This window comes from Tribolium castaneum, chromosome 8, assembly GCF_031307605.1.
Source record: "Tribolium castaneum strain GA2 chromosome 8, icTriCast1.1, whole genome shotgun sequence".
Classification (NCBI taxonomy): domain Eukaryota; kingdom Metazoa; phylum Arthropoda; class Insecta; order Coleoptera; family Tenebrionidae; genus Tribolium; species Tribolium castaneum.
Window position 1 is genome coordinate 13,425,241 of NC_087401.1, and position 16,255 is coordinate 13,441,495.

General features: G+C 29.5%; 2 protein-coding genes across 2 annotated transcripts in view; one reads left to right on the forward strand and one right to left on the reverse strand.

The window, feature by feature from the left end:
- The window catches only part of LOC103313412 (uncharacterized), a 158,490-nt gene that overhangs the window by 44,241 nt on the left and 97,994 nt on the right, over positions 1-16,255 (reverse strand). The gene's annotated exons all lie outside the window — the stretch shown is intronic.
- LOC661767 (zinc finger protein castor homolog 1) overlaps positions 8,846-16,255 on the forward strand; it is a 107,096-nt gene continuing 99,686 nt past the window's right edge. Inside the window, exon 1 of the mRNA XM_064358604.1 lies at positions 8,846-8,977. The gene's annotated coding sequence lies outside the window, so the exon portion shown is untranslated. The remainder of the gene's footprint in view (positions 8,978-16,255) is intronic.

Consider the following 16,255-nt stretch of genomic DNA (forward strand, 5'->3'; position numbering starts at 1 on the left):
ATAATTCTTTCTTTTTTAGGTCAAACTGGCAGATTTTGGAAAAACTTGCACGAAAACCATCTCAAATTGCGAACAACTTAGTCCATTTTGAAGCCAGAAATCATCTTATAATGAAGGAATTTGTCGTCAGTTTTATTACAAATGAAGTGTAAAGATGTGTAACAGAAAGAAAAATAAAACTTGAACGATTCTTGAATAATTTTGTGTCTTCTTTTCCTATGACAAAATTGGCATCAACTTTCAAGAAAACTGAATTTAAAGAATCGAAAAATAGATATTTTCCTTTGACCAATTTTTTGCCCCATTTTTTGTTACTGCTAAAATTTTTTGCCCCATTTTTTGCTCACCCTAGGAATTTTTTGTCCCATTTTTTGCTCCATCGAAAAATTTATTTTCAAGAAAACTGAAAATTAAAAATTTTAAAATCGAAATTTTCCAACAACCAAATTTTTTGCCCCATTTTTTGTTGCTGCTAAAATTTTTTGCCCCATTTTTTGCTCACCCCAGGAATTTTTTGTCCCATTTTTTGCTCCATCGAAAAATTTTTTTCAAGAAAACTGAAAATTAAAAATTTTAAAATCGAAATTTTCCAACAACCAAATTTTTTGCCCCATTTTTTGTTGCTGCTAAAATTTTTTGTCCCATTTTTTGCTCACCCCAGGAACTTTTTGTCCCATTTTTTGCTCCATCGAAAAATTTATTTTCAAGAAAACTGAATTTTAAAAATTTGAAAATCGCAATTTTCGAACGACCACATTTTTTGTCCCATTTTTTGTTGCGGCTTAAATTTTTTGTCCCATTTTTTGCTCCCTCTACCAATTTTTTGTCCCATTTTTTGCCCCCCTGAACATTTTTTTTTGGGGAATTTTTCAACCAGAAATTTTAATTTATTGCATTTATTTTCAGGGAAAAGGGAAAAATAACGTCACACATCTGGCTAGGTTAAATTTGTTTTATTGCAAAAATAATAACAATTTCATTTGTACATCACTAAATACAAACCTATTCACCTACCACGTTCGGAAACATCATTAAAAGACGTAACTTTAATAACCCAAATCGAGAAAAAAAGTTGCATCTTAAAATCATGCCGCACCAAATAAATAAATTAACTATATTAGTACATTCATGGTAAATTCATTATCATTACACTCTTTTTAAATAATTATAAATAAAAAGATCGTCGGTATTTTTTGATTTCATCAAAAATACACAGCCTTGATTAAAAAAATTAAATAAAACGACATTGGAAAGAGTAGGAGTTGGTAGTTTAGTGGACACAGCACAATTTCCTTGATCAACCCTCACCCCAAAATCACTGGTCACACCCACTTTGGGCCATTTAGGCAATAATCAAGGTTGTGAACATAATTGTTATTGTCTTCATCTTATTATTTATTTTTTTATTGCTTTTTAGTCTTTGCTTATTCTGAACGTCTTTTTCTCTGAGATCTGAGATCTCATATTGGTATAAGTTATAACATTAATAATAACAATAATAATAACATTAAATTGTATTTTTTAAATAGGAATCATAGTTGGCTATGACATTTTCGAAAAGCTTATTTTTCTGAACTCAAAACAATATAAATATAGTTTGATATTTTTATATATTTTTGATAAAAAATATATTTAAAACATTTGAAAGTAGTTGACCATGGAAAAATTATTTCACATTAAAGGTGTGAATAATCTAGAAATTTTGTGAACGGTTATTAAAGTAAAAAATGTGAAATTATAAAAATAAGCTATGTTAAAGTTATTTTCAATTGAACAAATATACGAGCGTCGCAGATTTTAATTACATAAAAAATGTGCAGAAAATTGCAAACTATGTGTCACTACCATTTGATGACACCTTTTTATTATTTAGTGAAGTTCAATGGAGGTGACGTTGATAATGTTTTGTATTTTTTTACCGCAGATGGAATTTGATTTTGGTGTTTGGATTGACATTTTTTTGTAAAATAAAATTTTATTGATACGCAATCATACAATTAATAAGATTTTTCTTTTTTCGACATTTCATGTTTAAAATTGGAAAATAGAATGACAACATGAGCTTGCCATTTTAAATATAAAAACAAATAATTTTTATTAATTGCAAAAATTTTTCTAAAAAAAATTTATTATGCTGTTTTTGAATTAATTAGGGTTTAAAAAATCATTAAATTATAAATACTTGTTAGGTAATACAATTTTCATAGTTTTAATTCAAAATCCAAAATTTTTTCATGGCCTACTATAACGAAAAAGCGAAATGTTTTGTTTTTTCTTAAATATTTAAAATTAATGTATTACACAAATAGACATATCAAATCAGAAAAAAATAAGGTTTTCGAAAATGTCATAGCCAACTATGATTCCTATTTAAAAAAATACAACTTTATGTTATTACAGTTAAACGAATGGTTGAAAATAATCGCTGATAACATTATTAGATTCTCTGAAAAAAGTGCCTGTATAATGTCTTTGTTTCAAATGTGTATCTTTTATAATAAGGAAGATATGATTTTTTTAAGATTTCGCTAAAATGTCAACTTCTGCTTATAAGTCGAAAACAAAAGACGATAACGAGATGCGGTTTTGACCAAAATTATTTTCTCAAAAAACGGACCCGAAAATGTGTCACTCGTTTTTCTCTAAACCTCTTAATTTCGGAGATCCCCTATTCGGATATTTAAAATGCAGCACCCTGTACACATCGAAAACTTATTTGTTAATATAACTTAAAACTTCAAAACCCCATTTAGGGGGTATTTAATCACATAGGATTGCATTGTCACGCAGATTACGTAAGTATGCAAAATTTCAATTCATTGGGACCACGGGAACCCTTTGAAATTTGGCTCCAAAAATATGAAACAGACAGACAGACAACAAAGCAAGCTAAATAAAAGCTTTTAAAAAGGCAAAAGTAATGTTTTTTCGAACTTTATTTGTAATGTTTTGGCCCTTTTTTTGTCCCGTCCGTCATCAATTTGTATTTCTTTTTCCTGTTTGTATTTCAAATTTTAAAAATGTGGCTCTAATTGTATGTTGCAAAGAATTTGATTGGTACTAAGTTCCTACAACAAAAAATTAACTTCTACTGATTCAAAAAAACTGAAAATAATTTTTCACGTTTCTGTCTTACCACCCCTTAAAACGTGCGTTTGTGTTAATTACCGTTCCCGAAAATAATGCTTTATAATTAATAATGCAACAACAGTGTCTCACACGTTTCCGTCATTTTCCATCTTTCATTTCTTTTTAAAAATCGTCCACTTCCGTTGACGATCACTTTAAAGCTATTCTCCCACGCATAAATCTTCGCCACCCTCTCCCATAAAAATTCCCCGTTTGTGTCAAACATCGAAAACAAGCCGCAAATGTTTGAAAATTTTCATAAAACAATAAACTCGTGAGAGAATCGCACCCTTGCAATAATATTTGGGAGAGAGGGTTGAAAATAATTAATTAACGCCGAGGGAGTTTTTTTGTCGCAGAGAGGAGCCGTCTAGAGAAAAATATGGTGAAGGGTTGAATAAACCTTCTATTTTTGGTTGCGGGTTCGACGACAGAAGTTCGTTTAAATAAATTCGTTCGGATCGGAAATTTGTTATTACAGTAATTAATCTTTTTTTATTTATGCTCCGACTGCGAGATCCCATTACTTCGATTAATAATGACACGTGATGATGATTTGGCGGTTTTTTGAGTTTTTGGAGATTATTATCAGGCTTGTCGGCTTATCGAGTAATTATTGCTAACAATGATATTGTTTACGATGCGAAAATATTTTAGAGCCGAGTTGGAAGTTCATTTTGCAAAAATTCTTGTCTCTAAAATGTCAGATTTGGCAAAAAAAAAACAAAAACACCTAAGAGTTTTGAATAATTTTAAATAATAATGCCATTTTTCGTCTATTTTTGTGATTTTTTGGTTTACTTTTAACGAAATTTTGGGAATCAACTTTTTCTGGCTGGAAAGTTGCTAATTCAATGGAAAAAACAAAAATTATGTAGTGCTTTACTTAACTGATTTTTAACCAAAATTTGTTTTGAATTTTTTGTTCAAAAATGAGCTAAATCGGTCAAATTAAGCTAAATTAAAGCAATTTTTTGACTTTACATCAAGGAGGCTTGAACAAGTAATTTTTAACAATAATTTTTTTTTGTGTTTTTGATTAATTTTTGATGCAATTTTGCACAAAAATGAACGAAAGCGTTTAAAATACCATCAGTTTTGACTTATTTTTGTCGATTTTTGACCACAACTCATGTAAAACAAATGAGTATCAGATTCAGTAGACTTGACTAAAACATTAAGACATTTTTTTTGTTATTTTGCGTTTGGCTACAATATTTTCAATCTTTGTTATTTGGCGGCAAAAACAGGTATAAAACCGAAATTCGTCATATGTAGAATTTCTTAAGGGATGTTGCATCCCCTCAGGTGTCACCCTTTCGCGATTCCGTGCAGCTGTGTTTATCCGTAAAGGGTTTAAAACTCTAGATAGAATTACTAGGCTTTTTTTATCGGAAGAAAGGGTGGAAATACAACACAAAACACACATGACGTGCCCAAAGGGTGCATATTTTTTTTCATAATAACGAGGAAAAGGGTGTAAAAAATCTTCGGTGTTTCTCAGAGAAGGGTTTTTTCTAATACATGTGTCGCGTTGTGTTTTTTTCTCAAAGGGTTGTGACGGTGGGAACGAAATTCCCGATTTTACAACAAAAAAAACCCGACTTAATTAAAGCGGTGTGTCGCCAACACCTTAACACGTTAAAGAGTGGTCAGTATGTATATTTCACAGCACGTATTAGGTGATTATGTCTATCGACGATAATGCATCCTCTTCTATTAATAGCCTCTCGGACAGTTAAGCCGCAGGTATGACTACCATTGCTTTTGTTACATAATGTACGAGAAAGATCTATTTAACACCGGGGACTTTTAAACGTTGATTTATTATTTATTATTTCGCGCCCTGAAGCCAAACAGTTGCGCGGAAGTTGGACATTGAAACAATTTTCTTTTCGAACGATTTGCATACGAGGCGTTTCAGCAACTGAAACATTTCTCCTGAAAATTGCCGCGGTATTGTCACGGCCTTTTTTATTAATTTGGTGTGACTTAGGTGAGAGTTTTCAAAATAATTGCTAAAGTACGTGATAGGTCACAAATGACATTGTTTTTCGATATTTTTAGGATTCCATCACTTTGTCCACGCAGAAACACCATTATTTTGGAAATTTGTGAAATAAATAATTGAGCAACTATTTCCAAAAAACAACTCAAAAGTTTGAGGTTCGATCCCGGTCTTGGCCAACTTTTTTTTCACTGTCAATGATTAGATTTTTTTGTACTACCTAAATTTTGTTTTTCTACGTCATTTATCTTTAAGTTAAAAAAGTTCTATTCAAAATTTTTAATTTAAAAAATAGTAGCTGTGTAGTAATTTGACTTTTGGGCCTATTTTCGAAAAAAATTATCAAAATAATTGCGATTTTACTTGAATAACGTACGAAAACTCTCAAAAACTGTTAAAATAACATCGTTTTTGACTTATTTTTTTAAACGGTAAAATGTCAAATCAGCAATGTATTATTTTCGAGTCAATTTTGTGTTTCAGCTTCGAAAAAACTTGCTTAGACGCTCGAGAAATAGAAAAATTACTGTATTTTTTAACACATCGGAATATTTTTTATAAACTTTCATTAAACAACTGCGATTTTGATTAAAATTCTCGACCTAATGATTAAATTTTTAAATTTTTTTTCTCATGTTTCTTTCCAAAATAATTCTTTTTGTTGTTAATTTTTTTCTTGTTATTTTTTTTTATTAGGTACTGTGTTTTAAACGGTAAAATGTCAAATTAGTAATGTATTATTTTCGAGTTAATTTAGTGTTTTAGCTTCGAAAAGACTTGTTTAAACGGTCGAAAAATACAAAACTTACTGTATTTTTTAACACATCGGAATATTTTTCATAAACTTTTATTAAACAATTGTGATTGAAATTCTCGACCTAATAATTGTTGTTTTTTATTTTTTTTTCTCATGTTTCTTTCCAAAATATTTCTTTTTGTTGTTAATTTTTTCGTTTTATTTTTTCTTTTTCTATTAGGTACTGTGTTTTAAACGATAAAATGTCAAATTAGTAATGTATTATTTTCGAGTCAATTTAGTGTTTCAGCTTCGAAGAAACTTGTTTAAACGGTCGAAAAATACAAAACTTGCTGTATTTTTTAACCTATCGGAATATTTTTCATAACCTTTTTTTAAACAATTGCGATTTTGGCTGAAATTCTCGACCTAATAATTATTTTTTTAATTTTTTTCCTCATGTTTCTTTCCAAAATAATTCTTTTTGTTGTTAATTTTTTTCGTTTTTATTTTTTGTTTTTCTATTAAGTACTGTATTTTTTATTTATATCATCATTTTTTTTTACTTTCAATTTCAATTTCTTTTGCAAAATTTTCCTTCATGTATAAAAATTTATATTAATATGTTAGAAAACATTTTAAGAAAGTTTTCTAAATACTTATATTTAAAATTTATCATGAATATTTCGTAAGGCATTTTGATAAAAGTAACTTACAGCAAAAAAATGAAGTCCATTTCTCTTACATTTTATTTTTCTACCCCTAATACTTTACATCATCATAATTCTCCACTTTTTAAATGTTTTAAAGTATATAATAGTTCTAGATATTTTCTTCCATAATTTCCAATATAAAACTGTAAAGGTCAAACTTTTGGAATATTTTTCTTCGTAATTGTAATTGTAATTTGTTACAATTGTTTCAATTTTGTCAAGGTTTTTTTTCTTTTTTGGTATTTCTTTTTTATACAGGGTGCTCAAAAACTGGCGCACCAACTCAGTGGTACGTTATTGAGAAGCAAGTGCAGATTACGGAAAAGATGTTAAAAAAATTCCTAAAGTTATATTTTAAAAAATCTGGAGCTACAAACTTATTGTGTTAACTTCTTTAGTTTTCATTATTTTTTATGTTTTTATGTTTCACACCAGGTAATCGTTCCGTAACAAAACAATGAATAATTATTTTAAAATTTACTATCAGATTTTAGCAGTTTTTTTGATTAAAAAAGATTAAAATTTATCAAAACAATCACAATGTGTAGATGTGCCAACACTGGGAATTATTTCCTAGGAAACCGTTACAAAAATAATTTATTTTAATTGTTGATCAGATTCTATTGCGATCACGACTATTAGACAACGTTGCCACATATCATTTACCTAAAATTAGTTATTTATCGATAACTTTAATACAAAGAATTTTTTTACTATTTTTACCTTTATATGTAACCAGTTCTCTACCACACACCATTGAGTTGGTGCGCCAGTTTTTGAGCACGCTGTATACAATGTGTTCAAAAATGGTTGTTCATCAAGTCACCTATGAAATTTGAACGTAATGTGCCGCTTAATTTAAATTGTGAATGCCGTCAGAATGACAGATTCGTCAAAATGATGCAAAAAGACTTAGATTCTAAAAAATAAAGAGTAAATAACAACAAAAATCACGAAAACAAGATACAAATAAAGACAAACCCTAGACTTGAAACAACTTTGCAGAAAAATGCAAAAAAGTGAATTTAAAAATTTGTCATAAATGACAATAATCAGAATACAATAGTCATTTGAACGAAGCGGCACATTGATTTTAAATTCCATAGTCGACTTGATGAACAACCATTTTTGAACACATTGTATTTTATTGTAACTATATATACTACTCGTCCATTTATTATCTTGTCCACTGCAGACTAAGAAGTCTGTTGGAAATACATTTTATTATTATTATTATTATTATTATTATTATTATTATTATTATTATTACTGATTTTTTCGGTTCTTTTTTTATATATATATTTTTTTTTGAACTTGTATTATTTTTTATTTTTTTTACAAAATTATTCTTCTTTTACTATACAGGATGTATATTATATGCACACGTTCCAACAAACTCTAGGAAAATAATTTAAAAAATTCCTCTCAATGATTCTTAGCAGTATTAAGTAGTAAAGTCGAGATTTTTTTTCTCAATTTTTTATTAAATATTTTTATTCGGTAATAGAACCAAGAAAGAGACTCTTTCGCTTCAACAAAACTGAAAAGTGTTTATCATCAAAATTAAATTTTAAAAGTTGTGTTTTTTTATCCCGAAAGCTGAAAAATCCAAAGTTGAACACTGATACAATTTTATTTTTCGACCGAATTTGCTGAAAATATCCGCGGTCATTGTCATGGCCTCTCTTAATAAATTAGTTGCGATTGCATCACATTCCTCAGATGGGTATTTTGTCGATAAAAATTAATCTTTCGCCGTGTTATCGCATCGCATCAATGAATTAGAAGCCAAGTCCTCGAAAATCGTGCAACACATCCGCTGTTTTTTCATTCCTTCCCCCTTTTAAATCAAATATGGAAAAGCTAATCGAGCTGCATTAAGCCTTTCCCGTTCTGGAACGTCTAAGTCTGTCCCACTTCCGGCTTGATTAACCCTTTTACGCACACACATCTGTAATGGCCGAAAAAACTTATCCCGAAGTGAAAAAATTATAAAATACACCATATGTCGGCCGTATTCTGAGGGAACGCTCAAATAAGTGGTTTTATTTTTAAGCTCATTCATTATACGAGTATTTTTTTTAATTGAGATAACCTTGGCGTAATTATCATTTGATTTTTTTTGCAAAATTCGTATAAATTTACACATGAATCGTAATTTCTGCTGTCTGTGAGATTAGATAAAAAATTCATGCAGTTTCGAGTCGATTTCGGCGAATTTTGTGAACGAAAATTTACGACGGTGGGATCGATACTTGTTTCCGACGAGATTTTGTTAAATTTGTGAAAATTGGAGAGATATTTGATAAATTTTATCGGATGAGCGGCTTGTATCTCTTTCTTTGACACAATAAGTCGGTGTGAATTGGCATGTGGAGCATTTGGACGAGGGTAAGTCACCCAGTTGTTGCATATTTATATCTGCTTTTGATTCGAATTGAATGATAAATAGAAGATTAGGTTTAGAAATATTTTTATTGCGATATTTATACCAGATGATAAAAAAATTTGTTTACGTGTCACGAAAACACTTGAGCGAATTGGACAAGAAAATTGCCCTAATATCAGCTTATTAGGGACAATTTATAAGATTTTTAAATGATTGTTGTTTTTATTTTGTCAATTTTTCATTTTACCTTCTATTTTTTTGTAGTTTTCTCGAAAACTATTAGTCCTAAAACAATGATTTTTTTCAAAAGACCAATAATTACCGATAACAGCTTTCCAAGAAAGCTAAAATTAAATGTGTTTTAGTTAATAATTTCGAAGTTATTAGCATATAACAGCTCCAATAGGTATGGAAAATCCTCCAAAATCTCGAAAAAAATTTAAAAACTAATTACATCGAACCAATTGACCGTTTTTTCCACTTTTAAAGATTGTAGAGTGTTTTAAAGACATTGAAAAATGCATAAAACTTTGCTAGAACAACTTTTAAAAAAATATATTTTTTAATTTTTTGTAATGACCGTTATAATTTTAGGTAAAATGTTTTAAAAATTCACTTTAATTCAACCTAAGATAATACATTTGTTGGGATAAATCGTTTTGCTTTAAGACGTTATGATTTTTTCGAGTTATGATTTTTTTTTCAGTTTTTTATTTTCTTAATTACAACAAAACTTTTCAAAAATATGAAACTATTTTGATGTAAATCTGTGTAAAATGATCTGGAGAATCGACTGGCGTGGAGTTTTTTTAGTTAAGAATTTTACTTATTTTTGCTTATATGAGTTATTTTCTCAAACGACAAAGTTTTTTTGAAAAAGGTGTAGATAATTAAAAGAGCTCCTCAATGATAATAAACTTAAAAGTTACGGAGTTATTGTCCGATAAGCCCTCCAGATATCAGAAATCGGCCACACTTTCGAAAAAAAATTAAAAAATCAAACATCTAACAATCAAGTGTTTTTTGCACATTTAAGGGATATAGCTTTGGTTCCAAAGACTACGGAAGACTATAAGTTAGGAGAGGAAAAGAGATACAAAATTTCAGGATTTTTGAACCCAAAAGAATGTTAGGAAGAAAGTTTTAGTCTATAAGTTCTATCCGAAAAAATCATAAATATTTTTTATTTTGCAAAAATCACATAAATCTTACAAAGTAGACAAATTTTTTTTAAAAAATGCCATAAAATGATGCAATAAAATAAAGGTTGTGGCTTTAAAAAAAATCCAGTTATTGCCATTTGTAGCTTGTCATTTTCAAAAAATCGTAGTAGGCGATGGAATATCAATTTCGAATTTGCTTTCATTGCAAAATATGCGCAAAAGCCTAAGGAATCAATTGAAGAAAAGTTGGTTAAGTTATCTTAATTGGTTCTCAAGTTATAAATTTTTCTGTGCATGACGCTATTTTGATACATAAATTGACATAACGCAAAAACTATGACAGATAAGTTTAAGAAACCTGAGTGAATTATATCGAAAATTGGTTGCAAATTCAAAAATGTAACACAAATTTGGGGTTTTTATTAAAAAAAAAAAACAGAACTAAGTAGTGAATTTTATTTTGGAACACTCTGTATACAAATCAAAATATTTATAAAATGTGCCTTATTGTCAAACCTAGCGTTTAAAAAAAATCAAATCGATAGTTTGCATAGAAAAAAACATACAAATAAGTCTAAGAAATAACATGAGACCGAAAATATACTCAATTAGAGCAAGCCTTGAAAGTGTAGCGTAACTTTAGCCACATCATATGCTGTGTAAAACATAACTTCAAAAGTGCGTCCGTAAATAAACAACTAAAATGTGGCTAAAGTGTAATTAAACGGCTAAAATATGACACAGCTTGCTCTAATTGAGTATATTTTTGATCTCATGTTATATTAACTGGGATTCTATTTTACACGAAACCAGGTTGCGTTATATCGATAAATTAGTGGCGATTTCAACAATGTAACAAGAATTTGGAATTTTCATTAAAAAACAGAACTAAGTTGGGTATTTTATTTTGGAACACTCTGTATACAAATCAAAAATATCTGTATAATGTGCTTTATTGTCAGACCTATCGTTATCAAATCGATAGTTTGCAAAGAAAAAAACATACAAATAAATCTAAGAAATAACATGAGACCGAAAATATACTCAATTGGAGCAAGCCTTGAAAGTGAAGCGTAACTTTAGCCACATCATATGCTGTGTAAAACATAACTTCAAAAGTGCGGCCGTAAATAAACAACTAAAATGTGGCTAAAGTGTAATTAAACGGCTAAAGTAAAGCACAGCTTGCTTGAGCATATTTTCGATCTCATGTTATAATAACTGTAATTTGGGATTTGGATTTAGGACCAGGGTGCGTTATATCGACAAATTAGTGGCGATTTCAACGATGTAACAAAAATTTGGAATTTTCATTTAAAAAAAGAACTAAGTTGGGTATTTTATGGTATTTTATACCAGAAAATATCGTTTTTCGCGGTAAAACCAAAATTCGCGTCAAAAACCAGCGAGCTCAGATCGTGTCCGGTTAAAGGGTTGGTTCAATTAGCGTCCGAATAAAAAAATTCCACGTGAGCTGTCATAAATTTTTTTGATGGAGGTTTTTAGCTTGGATTTTATTCCTTTTCAAATGAATATTCCTTATCTGATCGAAAAGATAATTAGTATGTATTGAAAATTCAAGTCATCTCGGAGATATTTATCGAGATATTCATAGCCGGGCATCGGCATCACGTGCCCGATATTCTTTTGTCTTTCCAACGCCGTCTCGGTCGTATCGTTCCGTCTTTATCCATGGCCTACCGTGACGTTGGCCCGGACCGAGATGGAATTTCTCGGATTTATGGGTATATTTTGTTAAAATGCTCCAATCATGTATTATAATTGTTAATATCGGTGTTTTTTTGTGGCCGTCTCTGTCATTCATCGCTCTATTGTTCGCTTCGGTTTTCGTGTATATGAGGTTTCGGGCGACGCCGCCGCCGTCGCCGCCTCTGATGGGCATTCCATTACAACAATGGCCCGTCAAATGAGTCAGCTCTTCTCTGACGCCTATCACATTCGCGTCTTCGGACGGAAAGGAAAAATATCAAAAATCATTGTTGGTAATCTCTTTATAACACCGATACAGCCTATTGAACATAGCACATGTACAACCTATAAGAAACGATCCGATCGGTACCAGATATGATAGATGATTGGCTTGCTTATTTCTGATATGTGCGATGTTCCAAGATCCTTTTATAGACACTACCGGATTTTGAACTCGACCAACACGTTTTTCAACCAACAAAATCACCATTTGGACAACCAGGCCACTCCTGATCCAAATCAAACGCGCAAATACCGATCTGAATCCAATTGAAATCACATGGTACTCACAAATTCATTCTAGATGCACGTTTTTGAGAGCAAATGAAAAATATATAATTAATAAATTATTTAAAAAATGTACTACAAAAGAAAAAATAATGTTTTTATATCAAAGGAAATCTACTGAACAAAGTAACACTGCATTTAATGGAGTAATTAACTATATAGAATTGCATTGTCACGCATATTACGTAAGTATGCAAAATTTCAGTTCATTCGGACAACAGAGACACTTACAAATTTCGGTCGGAAAATATGAAACAGACAGACAGATAACAAAGCAAGTTAAAAAAGTTTTTAAAAATGCATTTTTTCCGAAATTTTACTTAACCACTATACAAATTCACAAAATTCGGTCAAAAATAATCCGAGAGTGGAGTTATTTTCCAGTTTTTCAAGTGTTTCTGATCTGGAAACTGGAAAGTCAAAAATGTTTTAAGATTTTTTTCTTAAATTTTAATTTTTCTGTAATTTTTAGCCATTTGATGAACTTAGACAACTCAAAAAATTGGGGTTCAATCCCGGTTTTGGCCAATTTTTTTACGAATTTATAACAAAGTAATTTTTGCAAATTTTGACTTTTTACAATATATACTTTTGGTACAGAAGATAAAGTGCCTTAATACTTTAGTCCTTTAATTAGGTTTTTGCCAAAATAAAGACAGCAGGTTTTAGACTATTATAACCTGAAAACGCAATTATTTCCAGATCAAATTTCGTCAAAAATAACTCCAAAAGTGGCCAAATTTATGCAAGTTTTCTATCTGAAAACACTTTTATTTTCAAAACTTTGTTCAAAATATTTCGAAAAATCCCCGAATCTAAGCCGAAATACTATTACTTGTTATTCAAGAGTTTATGCAAGTTTTAGATTTGAAAATTTTTTTTTGCGAAAGTTTCGTATTAAATTGGAACGTGAAACCGCTAAACTACGATTATTTTACCGAAAAGTTAACCACTTTATGGTTAAATGAATAACTCAAAAATTTTGAGTTCGATCCCGGTGTCGGCCAACTTTTTTTTTCAAATCAGTGCAATAATCAAAGCAATGATAGAGCTAACAAAGTGTTTTTTCAAGTAAAATAATTAATTAAAATTGTTGGTTTGCCAAAGTGGTCGTTTTAATCAGATCTTTAACCATTTCATGATAAATTGGGTCAAAAATTAAATAATTTTCAGCAAAATACTTAATTCTCAAAATATACCAAAAATGATGCTGTCATTATTCCAGAGCAAATTTCGCCAAAAATAACTAAAAAAGTCGCTGAATTTTGCCGAAACAAATGTTTTTATATAATTTCCAGGAAAATACCCAATTCTTTAGCCAAATTTTGTCGAATTTAACTGAAAAAATACAACATATTTTGCATTTTTCCAGCATTTAACAACAAGTTTTGATCTAAAATCTCTAAAATTTCATCCAAAAATAATTATGCTATTTTCCAGAGCAAATTTTGGCAAAAATAAACTCAAAAAATCGATGAATTTTGGCGTAGAAATAGTGTAATTTGTAAGTTTTTCGAGCGTTTATGCAAGTTTTTTTTATCTGAAAACACAATTGTTTCTAAAACTACATCCAAAATAGTTCGAAAAATTCCCGGAAATACTGTTACTTGTAAGTTATTCAAGAGCTTATACAAATTTTTGATATGAAAATTTTATTGTTTCCCAAAAGACTGTAGAAAAGGGCGTCACACTTTTTTTAGTTTTACAGTTTTTTGCAAGAGTTTCTTATTAAATTGGAACGTGAAACCGCTACATTACGAATTTTTTTCCGAAAAGTTAACCACTTTACCAGTTAAATGAACAACTCAAAAATTTTGAGTTCGATCCCGGTGTCGGCCAACTTTTCTTCAAATCAGTGCAATAATCAAGCAGTGATAGAGATAACAAAGTGTTTTTTCAAGTAAAATAATTAATTAAATCTTGTTGTTTTGCCAAAGTGGTCGTTTTAATCAAAACTTTAACCACTTTATGATAAATTGGGTCAAAAATTAAATAATTTTCAGCAAAATACTCAATTCTCAAAATTTACCGAAAATGATGCTGTCATTATTCCAGAGCAAATTTCGCCAAAAATAACTCAAAAAGTCGCTGAATTTTGCCAAAACTTGTGTTTTTAAATCATTTTCAGGAAAATACCCAATACTTTAGCCAAATTTTGTCGTTAACTGAAAAAATACAACATATTCTGCATTTTTCCAGCATTTAAAAACAAGTTTTGATCTGAAATTTCTAAAATTTCATCGAAAAAGTTACCAAATTGAGACCAAAATAGTTCAAAAAATCCCCGAATCTAAGCGGAAATACTATTACTTGTAAGTTATTCAAGAGTTTATACAAATTTTTGATATGAAAATTTTTTATTTCCCAAAAGACTGTGGAAAAGGGCATCACACTTTTTTTAGTTTTACAGTTTTTTGCGAGATTTTCATATTAAATTGGAACGTGAAATCGCTATATTACGAATATTTTACTGAAAAGTTAACCATTTTACGAGTTAAATGAATAACTCAAAAATTTTGAGTTCGATCCCGGTGTCGGCCAACTTTTCTTCAAATCAGTGCAATAATCAAGCAGTGATAGAGATAACAAAGTGTTTTTTCAAGTAAAATAATTAATTAAATCTTGTTGTTTTGCCAAAGTGGTCGTTTTAATCAAAACTTTAACCACTTTATGATAAATTGGGTCAAAAATTAAATAATTTTCAACAAAATAGTCAATTCTCAAAATTCACCGAAAATGATGCTGTTATTATTCCAGAGCAAATTTCGCCAAAAATAACTCAAAAAGTCGCTGAATTTTGCCGAAACTAATGTTTTTATATAATTTCCAGGAAAATACCCAATTCTTTAGCCAAATTTTGTCGAATTTAACTGAAACAATACAACATATTTTGCATTTTTCCAGCATTTAACAAACAAGTTTTGATCTAAAATCTCTAAAATTTCATCCAAAAATAATTATGCTATTTTCCAGAGCAAATTTTGGCAAAAATAAACTCAAAAAATCGATGAATTTTGGCGTAGAAATAGTGTAATTTGTAAGTTTTTCGAGCGTTTATGCAAGTTTTTTTTATCTGAAAACACAATTGTTTCTAAAACTACGTCCAAAATAGTTCGAAAAATTCCCGGAAATACTGTTACTTGTAAGTTATTCAAGAGTTTATACAAATTTTTGATATGAAAATTTTATTATTTCCCAAAAGACTGTAGAAAAGGGCATCACACTTTTTTTAGTTTTACAGTTTTTTGCGAGATTTAAATATTAAATTGGAACGTGAAATCGCTATATTACGAAAATTTTACCGAAAAGTTAACCATTTTACGAGTTAAATGAATAACTCAAAAATTTTGAGTTCGATCCCGGTGTCGGCCAACTTTTTTTCAAATCAGTGCAATAATCAAGCAGTGATAGAGATAACAAAGTGTTTTTTCAAGTAAAATAATTAATTAAATCTTGTTGTTTTGCCAAAGTGGTCGTTTTAATCAGATCTTTAACCACTTCAAGATAAATTGGGTCAAAAATTAAATAATTTTCAACAAAATACTCAATTCTCAAAATTCACCGAAAATGATGCTGTTATTATTCCAGAGCAAATTTCGCCAAAAATAACTAAAAAAGTCGCTGAATTTTGCCGAAACTAATGTTTTTATATAATTTCCAGGAAAATACCCAATTCTTTAGTCAAATTTTGTCGAATTTAACTGAAACAATATAACATATTTTGCATTTTTCCAGCATTTAACAACAAGTTTTGATCTAAAATCTCTAAAATTTCATCCAAAAATAATTATGCTATTTTCCAGAGCAAATTTTGGCAAAAATAAACTCAAAAAATCGATG